Here is a 16,777-nt window from a genome sequence, read left to right as displayed (position 1 = left end):
GTGTGAATGTGGGTCATGGTAGTATGTGTGAATGTGTAGTATGTGTGAATGTGTGTGTCATGTAGTATGTGTGAATGTGTGTGTCATGGTAGTATGTGTGAATGTGTGTCATGTCATGTGTGTGTCATGGTAGTATGTGTGTGTCATGGTAGTATGTGTGAATGTGTGTGTCATGGTAGTATGTGTGAATGTGTGTGTCATGGTAGTATGTGTGAATGTGTGTGTCATGGTAGTATGTGTGAATGAATGTGTGTGTCATGTAGTAGTATGTGTGAATGTGTGTGTCATGGTAGTATGTGTGAATGTGTGTGTCATGGTAGTATGTGTGAATGTGTGTCAGTGTAGTATGTGTGAATGTGTGGGTCATGGTAGTATGTGTGAATGTGTGGGTCATGGTAGTATGTGTGAATGTGTGTGTCAGTGTAGTATGTGTGAATGTGTGGGTCATGGTAGTATGTGTGAATGTGTGGGTCATGTGTGAATAGTATGTGTGTAGTATGAATGTGTGGGTCATGGTAGTATGTGTGAATGTGTGGGTCATCAGTGTAGTATGTGTGAATGTGTGTGTGTAATGTGTGAATGTGTGGGTCATGTAGTAGTATGTGTGTAATGTGTGAATGTGTGGGTCATGGTAGTATGTGTGAATGTGTGGGTCATGGTAGTATGTGTGAATGTGTGGGTCATGGTAGTATGTGTGAATGTGTGGTCATGGTAGTATGTGTGAATGTGTGTGTCAGTGTAGTATGTGTGAATGTGTGTGTCATGTGTAGTATGTGTGAATGTGTGGGTCATGGTAGTATGTGTGTGTCATGGTCAGTATGTGTGAATGTGTGTGTCATGGTATATGTGTGTGTGTGTCATGGTAGTATGTGTGAATGTGTGTCAGTGTAGTATGTGTCATGGTAGTATGTGTGGGTCATGGTAGTATGTGTCATGGAATGTGTGTGTGTCAGTGTAGTATGTGTGAATGTGTGTGTCATGGTAGTATGTGTGAATGTGTGTAGTATGTGTGTGTCATGGTAGTATGTGTGAATGTGTGTGTCATGGTCATGGTGGTAGTATGTGTGAATGTGTGTCATGGTAGTATGTGTGTGTGTGTAATGTGTGAATGTGTCATGGTAGTATGTGTGTAGTATGTGTGTGTCATGGTAGTATGTGTGTGAAATGTGTATGTGTGAATGTGTGGGTCATGGTAGTATGTGTGAATGTGTGGGTCATGGTAGTAGTATGTGTGAATGTGTGGGTCATGGTAGTATGGTGAATGTGTGGGTCATGGTAGTATGTGTCATGTGTAGTATGTGTGAATGTGTGGTCATGGTAGTATGTGTGAATGTGTGGGTCATGGTAGTATGTGTGAATGTGTGTGTCATGTAGTATGTGTGTGTCATGGTAGTATGTGTGAATGTGTGTGTCATGGTAGTATGTGTGAATGTGTGTGTCATGTAGTATGTGTGAATGTGTGTGTCAGTGTAGTATGTGTGAATGTGTGTGTCATGGTAGTATGTGTGAATGTGTGTGTCATGGTAGTATGTGTGAATGTGTGTGTCATGTAGTATGTGTGAATGTGTGGGTCATGGTAGTATGTGTGAATGTGGGTCATGGTAGTATGTGTGAATGTGTGTGTCATGTAGTAGTATGTGTGAATGTGTGGGTCATGGTAGTATGTGTGTGTGTGTCATGGTAGTATGTGTGAATGTGAATGTGTGTCATGGTAGTATGTGTGAAGTGTGTGTGAATGTGTGTAGTATGTGTGAATGTGTGTGTCATGGTAGTATGTGTGAATGTGTGTGTCATGTAGTATGTGTATGTGTGGAATGAATGTGTGGGTCATGGTAGTATGTGTGAATGTGTGTCATGGTAGTATGTGTGAATGTGTGAATGGGTCATGGTAGTATGTGTGAATGTGTGTGTCATGGTAGTATGTGTGAATGTGTGGGTCATGTAGTATGTGTGAATGTGTGGGTCATGGTAGTATGTGTGAATGTGTGGGTCATGGTAGTATGTGTGAATGTGTGTCATGGTAGTAGTATGTGTCATGGTAGTATGTGTGAATGTGTGTGTGTCATGGTAGTATGTGTGAATGTGTGGGTCATGGTAGTATGTGTGAATGTGTGTGTCAGTGTAGTATGTGTGAATGTGTGGGTGTAGTATGTGTGAATGTGGGTCATGGTAGTATGTGTGAATGTGTGGGTCATGTGTAGTATGTGTGAATGTGTGTGTCATGTAGTAGTATGTGTGTAGTATGAATGTGGTGTCATGGTAGTATGTGTGAATGTGTGGGTCATGTAGTATGTGTGAATGTGTGTGTCAGTGTAGTATGTGTGAATGTATGGGTCATGTAGTATGTGTGAATGTGTGGGTCATGGTAGTATGTGTGAATGTGTGTGTCATGTAGTATGTGTGAATGTGTGTGTCATGTGTAGTATGTGTGAATGTGTGTGTCATGTAGTATGTGTGTCATGGTAGTATGTGTCATGTAGTATGTGTGAATGTGTGTGTCATGGTAGTATGTGTGAATGTGTGTGTCATGGTAGTATGAATGTGTGTCATGGTAGTATGTGTGTAGTATGTGTCATGGTAGTATGTGTGAATGTGTGTGTCATGTAGTAGTATGTGTGAATGTGTGTGTCATGGTAGTATGTGTGAATGGTGTATGTGTCATGTGTGTGTCATGTGTAGTATGTGTGTGTCATGGTAGTATGTGTGAATGTGTGTGTCATGGTAGTATGTGTGAATGTGTGAATGTGTGTGTCATGGTAGTATGTGTGTGTCATGGTAGTATGTGTGAATGTGTGTGTCATGGTAGTATGTGTGAATGTGTGTGTCATGGTAGTATGTGTCATGAATGTGTGTGTCAGTGGTAGTATGTGTGAATGTGTGGGTCATGGTAGTATGTGTGAATGTGTGGGTCATGGTAGTATGTGTGAATGTGTGTGGTCATGGTAGTATGTGTGTGTCATGGTAGTATGTGTGAATGTGTGTCAGTGTAGTATGTGTGAATGTATGGGTCATGGTAGTATGTGTGAATGTGTGGGTCATGGTAGTATGTGTGAATGTGTGTGTCAGTGTAGTATGTGTGAATGTGTGTGTCATGGTAGTATGTGTGAATGTGTGGGTCATGGTAGTATGTGTGAATGTGTGTGTCAGTGTAGTATGTGTGAATGTATGGGTCATGGTAGTATGTGTGAATGTGTGGGTCATGGTAGTATGTGTGAATGTGTGTGTCATGGTAGTATGTGTGAATGTGTGTGTCATGGTAGTATGTGTGAATGTGTGTGTCAGTGTAGTATGTGTGAATGTGTGTGTCAGTGTAGTAGTATGTGTCATGTAGTATGTGTGTGTCATGGCAGTATGTGTGAATGTGTGTGTCATGGTAGTATGTGTGTTTCATGGTAGTATGTGTGAATGTGTGTGTCAGTGTAGTATGTGTGAATGTGTGGGTCATGGTAGTATGTGTGAATGTGTGTGTCATGGTAGTATGTGTGAATGTGTGGGTCATGGTAGTATGTGTGAATGTGTGGGTCATGGTAGTATGTGTGAATGTGTGTGTCATGGTAGTATGTGTGTGTCATGGTAGTATGTGTGAATGTGTGTGTCATGGTAGTAGTATGTGTCATGGTAGTATGTGTGAATGTATGTGTGTGTCATGGTAGTATGTGTGAATGTGTGTGTCATGGTAGTATGTGTGTGTCATGGTAGTATGTGTGTGTCAGTGTAGTGTGTCATGGTAGTATGTGTGAATGTGTGTGTCATGGTAGTATGTGTGAATGTGTGGGTCATGGTAGTATGTGTGAATGTGTGTGTCATGAATGTGGTCATGGTAGTATGTGTGAATGTGTGGGTCATGGTAGTATGTGTGTCATGTAGTAATGTGTAGGTCATGGTAGTATGAATGTGTGGGTCATGGTAGTATGTGTGAATGGTGGGTCATGTGGTCAGTGTAGTATGTGTGAATGTGTGGGTCATGGTAGTATGTGTGAATGTGTGGGTCATGGTAGTATGTGTGAATGTGTGTGTCATGGTAGTATGTGTGTATGTGTGTCATGGTAGTATGTGTGAATGTGTGGGTCATGGTAGTATGTGTGAATGTGTGGGTCATGGTAGTATGTGTGTGTCATGGTAGTATGAATGTGTGTGTCATGGTAGTATGTGTGAATGTGTGTGTCATGTGGTAGTATGTGTAGAATGTGTGTGTCATGGTAGTATGTGTGAATGTGTGTGTCATGGTAGTATGTGTGAATGTGTGTCATGGTAGTATGTGTGAATGTGTGTGTCATGGTAGTATGTGTGAATGTGTGGGTCATGGTAGTATGTGTGAATGTGTGTGTCATGGTAGTATGTGTGTGTCATGGTAGTATGTGTGAATGTGTGTGTCATGGTAGTATGTGTGAATGTGTGGGTCATGGTAGTATGTGTGAATGTGTGGGTCATGGTAGTATGTGTGAATGTGTGTGTCAGTGTAGTATGTGTGAATGTGTGGGTCATGGTAGTATGTGTGAATGTGTGGGTCATGGTAGTATGTGTGAATGTGTGTGTCAGTGTAGTATGTGTGAATGTGTGGGTCAGTGTAGTATGTGTGAATGTGTGTGTCATGGTAGTATGTGTGAATGTGTGGGTCATGGTAGTATGTGTGAATGTGTGTGTCAGTGTAGTATGTGTGAATGTATGGGTCATGGTAGTATGTGTGAATGTGTGGGTCATGGTAGTATGTGTGAATGTATGGGTCATGGTAGTATGTGTGAATGTGTGGGTCATGGTAGTATGTGTGAATGTGTGTGTCAGTGTAGTATGTGTGAATGTATGGGTCATGGTAGTATGTGTGAATGTGTGGGTCATGGTAGTATGTGTGAATGTGTGGGTCATGGTAGTATGTGTGAATGTGTGGGTCATGGTAGTATGTGTGAATGTGTGGGTCATGGTAGTATGTGTGAATGTGTGGGTCATGGTAGTATGTGTGAATGTGTGGGTCATGGTAGTATGTGTGAATGTATGGGTCATGGTATGTGTGAATGTGTGGTCATGGTAGTATGTGTGTGTGGGTCATGGTAGTATGTGTGAATGTGGGTCATGGTAGTATGTGTGAATGTGTGGGTCATGGTAGTATGTGTGAATGTGTGGGTCATGGTAGTATGTGTGAATGTGTGGGTCATGGTAGTATGTGTGAATGTGTGGGTCATGGTAGTATGTGTGAATGTGTGGGTCATGGTAGTATGTGTGAATGTGTGTGTCATGGTAGTATGTGTGAATGTGTGGGTCATGGTAGTATGTGTGAATGTGTGGGTCATGGTAGTATGTGTGAATGTGTGTGTCATGGTAGTATGTGTGTGTCATGGTAGTATGTGTGAATGTGTGTGTCAGTGTAGTATGTGTGAATGTGTGGGTGTGAATGTGTGGGTCATGGTAGTATGTGTGAATGTGTGGGTCATGGTAGTATGTGTGAATGTGTGTGTCATGGTAGTATGTGTGAATGTGGGTCATGGTAGTATGTGTGAATGTGTGGGTCATGGTAGTATGTGTGAATGTGTGTGTGTGTCAGTGGTATGTGTGAATGTGTGTGTCATGGTAGTATGTGTGAATGTGTGTGTCATGGTAGTATGTGTGAATGTGTGTGTCAGTAGTATGTGTGTGTCATGGTAGTATGTGTGTGTCATGGTAGTATGTGTGAATGTGTGGGTCATGGTAGTATGTGTGAATGTGTGGGTCATGTGTAGTATGTGTGAATGTGTGGGTCATGGTAGTATGTGTGAATGTGTGGGTCATGGTAGTATGTGTGAATGTGTGGGTCATGGTAGTATGTGTGAATGTGTGTGTCAGTGTAGTATGTGTGAATGTGTGTGTCAGTGTAGTATGTGTGAATGTGTGTGTCATGGTAGTATGTGTGAATGTGTGGGTCATGGTAGTATGTGTGAATGTGTGTGTCATGGTAGTGTCATGTAGTATGTGTGTCATGGTAGTATGTGTGAATGTGTGTGTCAGTGTAGTATGTGTAGTCAGTGTAGTATGTGTCATGAGTATGTGTGTGTCATGTAGTATGTGTGAATGTGTGTGTCATGGTAGTATGTGTGTGTCATGTAGTATGTGTGTGTGTAGTATGTGTGAATGTGTGTGTCAGTGGTAGTATGTGTGAATGTGTGTGTCATGTGTGAATGTGTGTGTCATGGTAGTATGTGTGTGTGTCATGGTAGTATGTGTGAATGTGTGTGTCATGTAGTATGTGTGAATGTGTGTGTCATGGTAGTATGTGTGAATGTGTGTGTGTCATGGTAGTATGTGTGAATGTGTGTGTCATGGTAGTATGTGTGAATGTGTGTGTCAGTGTAGTATGTGTGAATGTGTGGGTCATGGTAGTATGTGTGAATGTGTGGGTCATGGTAGTATGTGTGAATGTGTGTGTCAGTGTAGTATGTGTGAATGTGTGTGGTCATGGTAGTATGTGTGAATGTGTGGGTCATGGTAGTATGTGTGAATGTGTGTGTCAGTGTAGTATGTGTGAATGTGTGGGTCATGGTAGTATGTGTGAATGTGTGGGTCATGGTAGTATGTGTGAATGTGTGTGTCATGGTAGTATGTGTGAATGTGTGGGTCATGGTAGTATGTGTGAATGTGTGGGTCATGGTATGTGTGAATGTGTGTGTCATGGTAGTATGTGTGAATGTGTGTGTCATGGTAGTATGTGTGAATGTGTGGGTCATGGAGTATGTGTGGGTCAGTGTAGTATGTGTGAATGTGTGGGTCATGGTAGTATGTGTGTATGTGTGAATGTGTGGGTCATGGTAGTATGTGTGAATGTGTGGGTCATGTGTGTATGTGTGAATGTGTGTGTGTAGTATGTGTGTGTGTCATGGTAGTATGTGTGAATGTGTGTGTCATGTAGTATGTGTGAATGTGTGGGTCATGGTAGTATGTGTGAATGTGTGGGTCATGGTAGTATGGTAGTATGTGTGAATGTGTGTGAATGTGTGAATGTGTGTGTCATGGTAGTATGTGTGAATGTGTGTGTCAGTGTAGTATGTGTGAATGTGTGGGTCATGGTAGTATGTGTGAATGTGTGTGTCATGGTAGTATGTGTGAATGTGTGGGTCATGGTAGTATGTGTGAATGTGTGGGTCATGGTAGTATGTGTGAATGTGTGTGTCATGGTATGTGTGAATGTGTGTGTCATGGTAGTATGTGTGAATGTGTGTGTCATGGTAGTATGTGTGAATGTAGTATGTGTCATGTAGTATGTGTGAATGTATGTGTCATGTAATGTGTGTGTCATGGTAGTATGTGTATGTGTGTAGTATGTGTGTGTCATGGTAGTATGTGTGAATGTGTGTGTCATGGTAGTATGTGTGTGTCATGGTAGTATGTGTGAATGTGTGTGTCATGGTAGTATGTGTGTGTCATGGTGTATGTGTATGTGTGTCATGTAGTGTGTGAATGTGTGGTCATGGTAGTATGTGTGAATGTGTGTGTCATGGTAGTATGTGTGAATGTGTGTGTCATGGTAGTATGTGTGAGTATGTGTGTGTCATGGTAGTATGTGTGAATGTGTGGGTCATGGTAGTATGTGTGAATGTGTGGGTCATGGTAGTATGTGTGAATGTGTGTGTCAGTGTAGTATGTGTGAATGTGTGGGTCATGGTAGTATGTGTGAATGTGTGGGTCATGGTAGTATGTGTGAATGTGTGTGTCATGGTAGTATGTGTGTGTCATGGTAGTATGTGTGAATGTGTGTGTCATGGTAGTATGTGTGAATGTGTGGGTCATGGTAGTATGTGTGAATGTGTGGGTCATGGTAGTATGTGTGTGTCATGGTAGTATGTGTGAATGTGTGTGTCATGGTAGTATGTGTGTGTCATGGTAGTATGTGTGAATGTGTGTGTCAGTGTAGTATGTGTGTGTCATGGTAGTATGTGTGAATGTGTGTGTCATGGTAGTATGTGTGAATGTGTGGGTCATGGTAGTATGTGTGAATGTGTGTGTCAGTGTAGTATGTGTGAATGTGTGGGTCATGGTAGTATGTGTGTGTCATGTGAATGTGTGTGTGTCATGGTAGTATGTGTGTGTCATGGTAGTATGTGTGAATGTGTGTGTCATGGTAGTATGTGTGAATGTGTGGGTCATGGTAGTATGTGTGAATGTGTGGGTCATGGTAGTATGTGTGAATGTGTGTGTCAGTGTAGTATGTGTGAATGTGTGGGTCATGGTAGTATGTGTGAATGTGTGGGTCATGGTAGTATGTGTGAATGTGTGTGTCAGTGTAGTATGTGTGAATGTGTAGGTCAGTGTAGTATGTGTGAATGTGTGTGTCATGGTAGTATGTGTGAATGTGTGGGTCATGGTAGTATGTGTGAATGTGTGTGTCAGTGTAGTATGTGTGAATGTATGGGTCATGGTAGTATGTGTGAATGTGTGGGTCATGGTAGTATGTGTGAATGTATGGGTCATGGTAGTATGTGTGAATGTGTGGGTCATGGTAGTATGTGTGAATGTGTGTGTCAGTGTAGTATGTGTGAATGTATGGGTCATGGTAGTATGTGTGAATGTGTGGGTCATGGTAGTATGTGTGAATGTGTGGGTCATGGTAGTATGTGTGAATGTGTGGGTCATGGTAGTATGTGTGAATGTGTGTGTCAGTGTAGTATGTGTGAATGTATGGGTCATGGTAGTATGTGTGAATGTGTGGGTCATGGTAGTATGTGTGAATGTATGGGTCATGGTAGTATGTGTGAATGTGTGGGTCATGGTAGTATGTGTGAATGTGTGGGTCATGGTAGTATGTGTGAATGTATGGGTCATGGTAGTATGTGTGAATGTGTGGGGCATGGTAGTATGTGTGAATGTGTGGGTCATGGTAGTATGTGTGAATGTATGGGTCATGGTAGTATGTGTGAATGTGTGGGTCATGGTAGTATGTGTGAATGTGTGGGTCATGGTAGTATGTGTGAATGTATGTGTCATGGTAATATGTGTGAATGTGTGGGTCATGGTAGTATGTGTGAATGTGTGGGTCATGGTAGTATGTGTGAATGTATGTGTCATGGTAATATGTGTGAATGTGTGGGTCATGGTAGTATGTGTGAATGTGTGTGTCACGGTAGTATGTGTGAATGTGTGGGGCATGGTAGTATGTGTGAATGTGTGGGTCATGGTAGTATGTGTGAATGTGTGGGTCATGGTAGTATGTGTGAATGTTTGGGTCATGGTAGTATGTGTGAATGTGTGGGTCATGGTAGTTTGTGTGAATGTGTGGGTCATGGTAGTATGTGTGAATGTGTGTGTCGTGGTAGTATGTGTGAATGTATGGGTCATGGTAGTATGTGTGAATGTGTGGGTCATGGTAGTATGTGTGAATGTGTGTGTCATGGTAGTATGTGTGAATGTGTGTGTCATGGTAGTCTGTGTGAATGTGTGGGTCATGGTAGTATGTGTGAATGTGTGGGTCATGGTAGTATGTGTGAATGTGTGGGTCATGGTAGTATGTGTGAATGTGTATGTCATGGTAGTATGTGTGAATGTGTATGTCATGGTAGTATGTGTGAATGTGTGGGTCATGGTAGTATGTGTGAATGTTTGGGTAGAGTCCAGTGAGTGTGCAAATAAAAAGGGGGTACATTTAAATAGTCCAGGTGGCCATTTGATTAACTGTTCAGCAGTCTTATGGTTTGGGGGTAGAAGCTGTTCAGGAGCATTTGGTCCCAGACTTGGCACTTGGTTATTGCTTGTTGTGCGGTAGCAGAGAGAGAAGTCTGTGACCATTTTTAGGGCCTTCCTGTGACACCACCTGGTATAGAGATCCTGGATGGCAGGGAGCTCAGCCCCAATGATGTACTGTAGGCCATGTCATGCATTGCTCTTTTTATTTTATTTAACTAGGCAAGGCAGTTAAGAACAAATTCTTGGTTACAATAGAAGAGTAGGAACAGTGGATTAACTGCCTTATTCAGGGGCAGAATGACAGATGTCTACCTTCAGCTCAGGGATTTGATCTAGCAACCTTTCAGTTACTGGCCCAATGCTCTAACCACTAGGCTATCTGCCACCCGTTTGTTTCCATTGGGCCTTGTATATTGTATATACTTTGTATTTGCTGGTGAATAGAAGGCAACAAGCGTTTAATTGTGTGTGTGTGTGTGTGTGTGTGTGTGTGTGTGTGTGTGTGTGTGTGTGTGTGTGTGTGTGTGTGTGTGTGTGTGTGTGTGTGTGTGTGTGTGTGTGTGTGTGTGTGTGTGTGTGTGTGTGTGTGTGTGTGTGTGTGTGTGTGTGTGTGTGTGTGTGTGTGTGTGTGTCACAGATTGTGCTGTACTTAGTGCCCTTCCAGTCTCCAAAGTGCACTTCTGGGTCGAGGTGGTATAATTTCCACCAAAATGATTTTTTTGTATACATTCTTTTGTTGTTGCTGTTCAGACCCCACTGCCCATATGTCATCATCAAGTTCACCACCCCCCACCCTGTCCATTGGTTGCGCCTGTTGATCTGCCCTGTATGGCGCTCGTGTGCACAAGCTTTAGTGTTTTTCCCCGTCAGCCTTGAACAGAGATTCCTGTGCCTGGTTTAAACAGGCATGGTTGAGATGCGGTCACCAGTCAGGTGTGTGTAGCTACAGTAGCTACCTAGTTTAAATATCAACAGTAATGCCACAGCAGCATAACATTTGATTAACCCTTGATAACTTGATTTAGCCTACATCATCAATATTGGGTCCGTTTGACTGGTACATGTATCAGAGAGGGGCAGAAAGACAGACAGGTCAATCAGGTAAATAACTGAAGCAGCAGATTTTCATCAATAATCAAAATCAACCATCAGTTGCTAGACCACCCTCTTCCCCATGTCAATCATGTGTTTAGGAGGCACTGTAACTAACTTGCAAATCAGCTGATAGACCACCCTCTTCCCCATGTCAATCATGTGTTTAGGAGGCACTGTAACTAACTTGCAAATCAGCTGATAGACCACCCTCTTCCCCATGTCAATCATGTGTTTAGGAGGCACTGTAACTAACTTGCTGAACAGCTGATAGACCACCCTCTTCCCCATGTCAATCATGTGTTTAGGAGGCACTGTAACTAACTTGCTGAACAGCTGATAGACCACCCTCTTCCCCATGTCAATCATGTGTTTAGGAGGCACTGTAACTAGCTTGCTTACATGTTGTGATGATGAGTGTGCGTTGTTGCAGAAATAAACATACCTATCCTCAAAAATGTTAAAATGTTCTCTACAGAGGCATTTAGTATGTTCTCAATTTCTACATGTGAATTCTGTAATATATATATATTTTTCAAGCGAGATGCCTTTTTTCATTTTAAGCACTTGCCCATATAAGGACTGTGCATAGCCCTGGTGTGTGTATGTGTGTGTGTGTGTGTGTGGGTGGTGTGTGTGTGTGTGTGTGTGTGTGTGTGTGTGTGTGTGTGTGTGTGTGTGTGTGTGTGTGTGTGTGTGTGTGTGTGTGTGTGTGTGTGTGTGTGTGTGTGTGTGTGTGTGTGTGTGTGTGTGTGTGTGTGTGTGTGTGTGTGTGTGTGTGTGTGTGTGCGCGCACATGCTAGTGTGTGCATGCGTATGGATGTGTGTTTGTGTGTGATGATCATACTGTAGAGTTGCCATGGTTATGAGGGTCAGTCACACTTGTGGAGTGAAGACATTCCTTTATTCAATAGCTTTTATGTTTTTCTTAAAAAGAACCTGCACTTCATGTCGACCTTTAAGCTTGTGTAAAGCCTGGCAGACTCCCAGACGATACTGCCACACCACATTCTGTTTCTAACATTTAAAGGGAATTTCACACAATTGAAATATCAGCTAAAGAGAAAATGTATTACTTTCAAATCTCTCTTACAACCTTTCTATTCGTTTTTATAAAAACATCACAATATCAGAAGATAAATGTGAAAATAATGGATTCCTTTAGGGCAATTCTTTCTACCTAGACAATGTCTAACTATGCAGCAGTTATTCAGCCTCCCTCTCTTAACCCTCTAAAATACCAGGCATTCAGCCTCCCCCTCCTAACCCTCTAAAATACCAGGCATTCAGCTTCTCTCTTCTCTCTTCCACTCCTCTAAAATACCAGGCATTCAGCCCCTCTCTCCTACCCCTCTAAAATACCAGCCCCTCTCTCCTACCCCTCTAAAATAGCAGGCAAAAAAAATGCTAACAGAACTTAACTGGCTGGCGAATTTCAGTGTAAGATAAAACTACCGCCATCTAAATTTTTGATGAAATAAGCGTTTTCCATCTGCAGAAATTGATAGATAGAATAACGTGTACTATTGCACAGCGGATGAACGATAAGTCAAGGATTTCTTAGTTTTCCTGTCAAGCTGTTATTTTTCAGGCGCTGCCAGAGTCCAATCCACCCTTGACTCAACACAATGTTTTATTTAATCTGAGAGCTCTACTCAGCTGGACTTCCTGCTTATTGCCAACTGAAGAATGTCCCTATGCTGCTGACCCCATCGCTTTACAGTTCCATTGGATAGGACCCCCCCCCCCCCGAAACGTGAATATACAGAAAAGAAAGAAAGAAAGAAAGAAAGAAAGAAAGAAAGAAAGAAAGAAAGAAAGAAAGAAAGAAAGAAAGAAAGAAAGAAAGAAAGAAAGAAAGAAAGAAAGAAAAAGCTGTCAGAATAGAATTCAAACCATTTGGTCCAATCACAAAATGATCATGGTAAAGGTGTAATCATATCTCTTTGGAGAAACCTTTAGGCAGAGTCAGCAGTCTCAGTACAACTGTCCTCTAACTTTACAAAGTACTCATGGGAAGCAGCAGAAGAATTAACAGTGTAGAGCAGCTAGAGAGGTTTTTTACGTTTTTTTGAATGCAATTCAAGGCGTGTCACTCAGTGACAGAGATCATTCGGATTCCTTTTCTGATATCCGTGCATGCGGTGCCAGCCAATTTAATAAGAATCCCCCACTTCTGCTCAAAGCTGAAACTGGTGGACCGATAAGGACTCAAATCTCATTGTAGAGAGAGAGAGGGAAAAAAAGAGAAAGACAGAAAGAAAGGATTTTATTGCTTGTGCCAGCAGGTTGAATAATGATTATCACACTGTCTGTCTTTCTTATCGTGTCTGAGAAGGCTCAGCAGTGAACTCCTCAAAGACTCCAGTCGGCACGTTGGTGTGTCACAGAAATACATTCTCATTAATAAGAGAAGAAAGCCCCAAGAAGAAAAAAAGAATACATAAAATAGAAAAAGATCCTCTGCAATATTGCTCAGCCAAATCCCTGAGAGGGATTATAACATCCAGACATGGCAGTGCCTTGCCACGGCAGACATTTTGATTCATAAGACAACGCTTCAGCAGTTGAAACCATTTCTACACAGTTTTAGCAATATCTCAAATGAAGTATAAAGGTCCAATACCATTGTTTTCCTCAAATGCATATTACCAAACTTCCTACGATGCAATGTACACCATTTTAATGTAAAAACAAGTATAAAATCCTCTTATGTAGAGCCATGCCAACCAAGGAGGAGATAGAGAGAGCAGGAGAAAAAGAAAAAAAAGGCCCATCTCCTTTGTCTTTTCTGACGCCTATAAGAGTAATGTGGCAATCTTCTCTCGCTAATTGTATTATGATTCTGCACTGTAGCAAGCTTCCTACTCGGTTCATCTTCAATCAAGCACATTAGCCTTCCTGCTGGGTCCTGGGTCCTGTGTGCTCAAGGAAAGATCATTCATTTAAATGACTGATATGTCTCTGCGCTCTTGGAAAAAGAAAAGCCAAAAAAAATGCACTTCTGTTTCTCTGGGAAGCACACCACAGCCCCAATATTCATATCCATCATGAGGCAGTGATTCAATCCCCCCTAACCCCGTACCAAGCACACAGACAGTGAAATGTGATGTACTTCCTTGATAAATATATACTCTGCATTGTTTTTAAAGTTTCAACCGTCATTATCATTCTACATTGATTTGTATTGCTTTGTTGGTAGGTGATAGTCTTTCTAAATACCTATTCCACAATTTAAATGTATCATATTCATGTCCTGCTTGGTTTTGCAAGTGTACGTGTTATTTGGCTGATCCAAGCTTGAGGCTATGGCAACATTGTCTTGGCATGTTTTGTTCTGTCCATGTGCTTTCACAGTTGGGCTTCACCTAGTACATATCAATTCTAATGTTCATTTGGAGCAACACACTTCTTTTAAATGAATCACATTTTAAACCAAAACCCTTTTGACAACACGATCACACAAAAGATCACATTGGTTGAAAATCACCGCCACAGAAGGCAGACAAAACACATATATTCAAATGTCCGATTTAATGAGTGAACCTCTGAGCTACTGGTTAATAAGTGGCTAGTTAGAGTTGTTATGGCTACATTAGTGACTTAGAGTTAGGTGTGGGGTTGTTGTTGTTTTAGGGCTATAGTAGGTCAAGTAACTATGGTTAGGATTAGGCATATGCTTTGATTAGACAATTAATTAAAGATAAACTCACCAAGAACAGCAACACACCACAACATGTGCTGTAGCCACTTGCAGACTGTGAAGTCAGCACCAGTGTTTATGCCCACCACCCCCACAAAGTCTAACGTTGGATTTATCAATCCCAGATTGCCCTTGTAATGGCAGCTAGAAAGAAAATGTTGCGTCACCTAGTGTTTGTGACGTCATTGCCACATTCAAATGTGTTTAATATGATTTATGTAGCCCTTTCCTGCAGTCAAATGACCTAGTGGCCTGATGGGTGGAATAATATTCATATTTTTCATTATTTCATAATAAAGAAAAATTATAACAAAAACACGCCAAAAATCTTGTGTTTATGTCAAACGGTTTTGTTATATATTAGTCTTCTGTGATGTATATAAAGTGTAATATTGGGATACAAACTAAAAATTGAATACATTTCAATGATATATCTGACATGGTACAGGTGTCTTCCTTTTTTAAAGCCCGTAACCATGTGTGTGTTTCAAAGTAGATTTGTTTAAGACTACCAATAAACACTCTGTGTGACCCTGATTTAGCCCACTGCAGTAAAAGGTTAAAGCTTTTGAACATAAAGCTAAATGACCAAGGACACTAGTCTTAAACTACCTGGTATATGTCCCCAAGTAAGGACACATTGTTCTCATTAAATTAAGCACATGGCAGCCTATACCTGTGCTGATTTATTTTTGTTCAATGTTAAGTTGTTTTTATTCATTTCAACAACAAATATCTTGCAAACTCTGAATGTTTGTTGTTTGTAGCGTCTGTTGCATCGGGGCGGTGATAGATAAAACCATTGGGCATTAAGAGAACAGTTAATCCGCAAGCCAGGCACTTCCACCCATAATGATCTCTGTAACCTTTCTAACGCAATTTCACAAAAGACCGCTCTGTTTGTTCTGCTAGCAGAAACAAATCTAATTACAAACCCGCCCAAATGACTTGACCTTTCGCTGTGAGTAATTACAGCTTTTTCCGGAGCACCGTGCCATTTTCACTCATCTCCACTCATACAGTACGCTGTGCACCCTCTGGTCACTTTCTCCACCTCCATCTCAATTCCGTTCCCGGTAAATGTGTCTTTCAGAGTATTACAAGTGATGGCCTATAACCTGTAGCTCTAAGCACAGGATGTATCCGAAAAGTCACCAAATGTTCTTAGACCTGCATGTTCTGCTGTCTACAAAATTATGGAGTAGTTGGGACTGGATTGAAATCCTAGAAGTTTTGAAAATAATGTATCCCTTGAGAGGGGCCACATTTAAATTCTGGAGTTTAAAGTTTGACAGTGTCTGTTAACCAAGAAAGCAATGAGGATGCCTCTCCAATACTCACAAACAGCACTTGTGTAGCTAGTATGCTCTTCATATGACAGACCGATGTACCGCAACCTGCAACAACCTCCAATGGCATGAGACAAATTGAACTTTGCTAAGTGTACATTTGTTTGTGCCCTGATTCACAAAGTAACGCTTTCATTAATTATCACCCGTGGTGCAAAAGTCACTAAAAGCTTTATAGAAATACTTATTGCCACAATGATAATAACCATGTTATCAATGGCCTACAAAAGACTCTTGACATTGACCATCAACAATGTGACTGTTTGCCTCTGCCCTAAACAATTACAAACAGTCGCAGACTGCCAGGGCATAATGTTGACCTCAGACATATCAGCGTGTAGATTAGTGAATGTTCACAGCACCTGTCTCTATGACCTATCAACATGTTGATTAGTGAATGTTCACAGCACCTGTCTCTATGACCTATCAACATGTAGATTAGTGAATGTTCACAGCACCTGTCTCTAAGACATATCAGCTTGTAGATTAGTGAATATTCACAGCACCTGTCTCTATGACCTATCAACATGTAGATTAGTGAATGTTCACAGCACCTGTCTCTAAGACATATCAGCTTGTAGATTAGTGAATATTCACAGCACCTGTCTCTATGACCTATCAACATGTAGATTAGTGAATGTTCACAGCACCTGTCTCTAAGACATTTCATCGTGTAGATTAGTGAATGTTCACAGCACCTGTCTCTATGACCTATCAACATGTAGATCAGTGAATGTTCACAGCACCTGTCTCTATGACCTATCAACATGTAGATTAGTGAATGTTCACAGCACCTGTCTCTAAGACATATCAGCTTGTAGATTAGTGAATATTCACAGCACCTGTCTCTATGACCTATCAACATGTAGATTAGTGAATGTTCACAGCACCTGTCTCTAAGACCTATCAACATGTAGATTAGTGAATGTTCACAGCACCTGTCTCTATGACCTATCAACATGTAGATTAGTGAATGTTCACAGCACCTGTC

This window comes from Oncorhynchus gorbuscha, linkage group LG13 (genome assembly GCF_021184085.1).
Source record: "Oncorhynchus gorbuscha isolate QuinsamMale2020 ecotype Even-year linkage group LG13, OgorEven_v1.0, whole genome shotgun sequence".
NCBI lineage: Eukaryota > Metazoa > Chordata > Actinopteri > Salmoniformes > Salmonidae > Oncorhynchus > Oncorhynchus gorbuscha.
Note: the sequence above shows the minus strand (reverse complement) of the source record.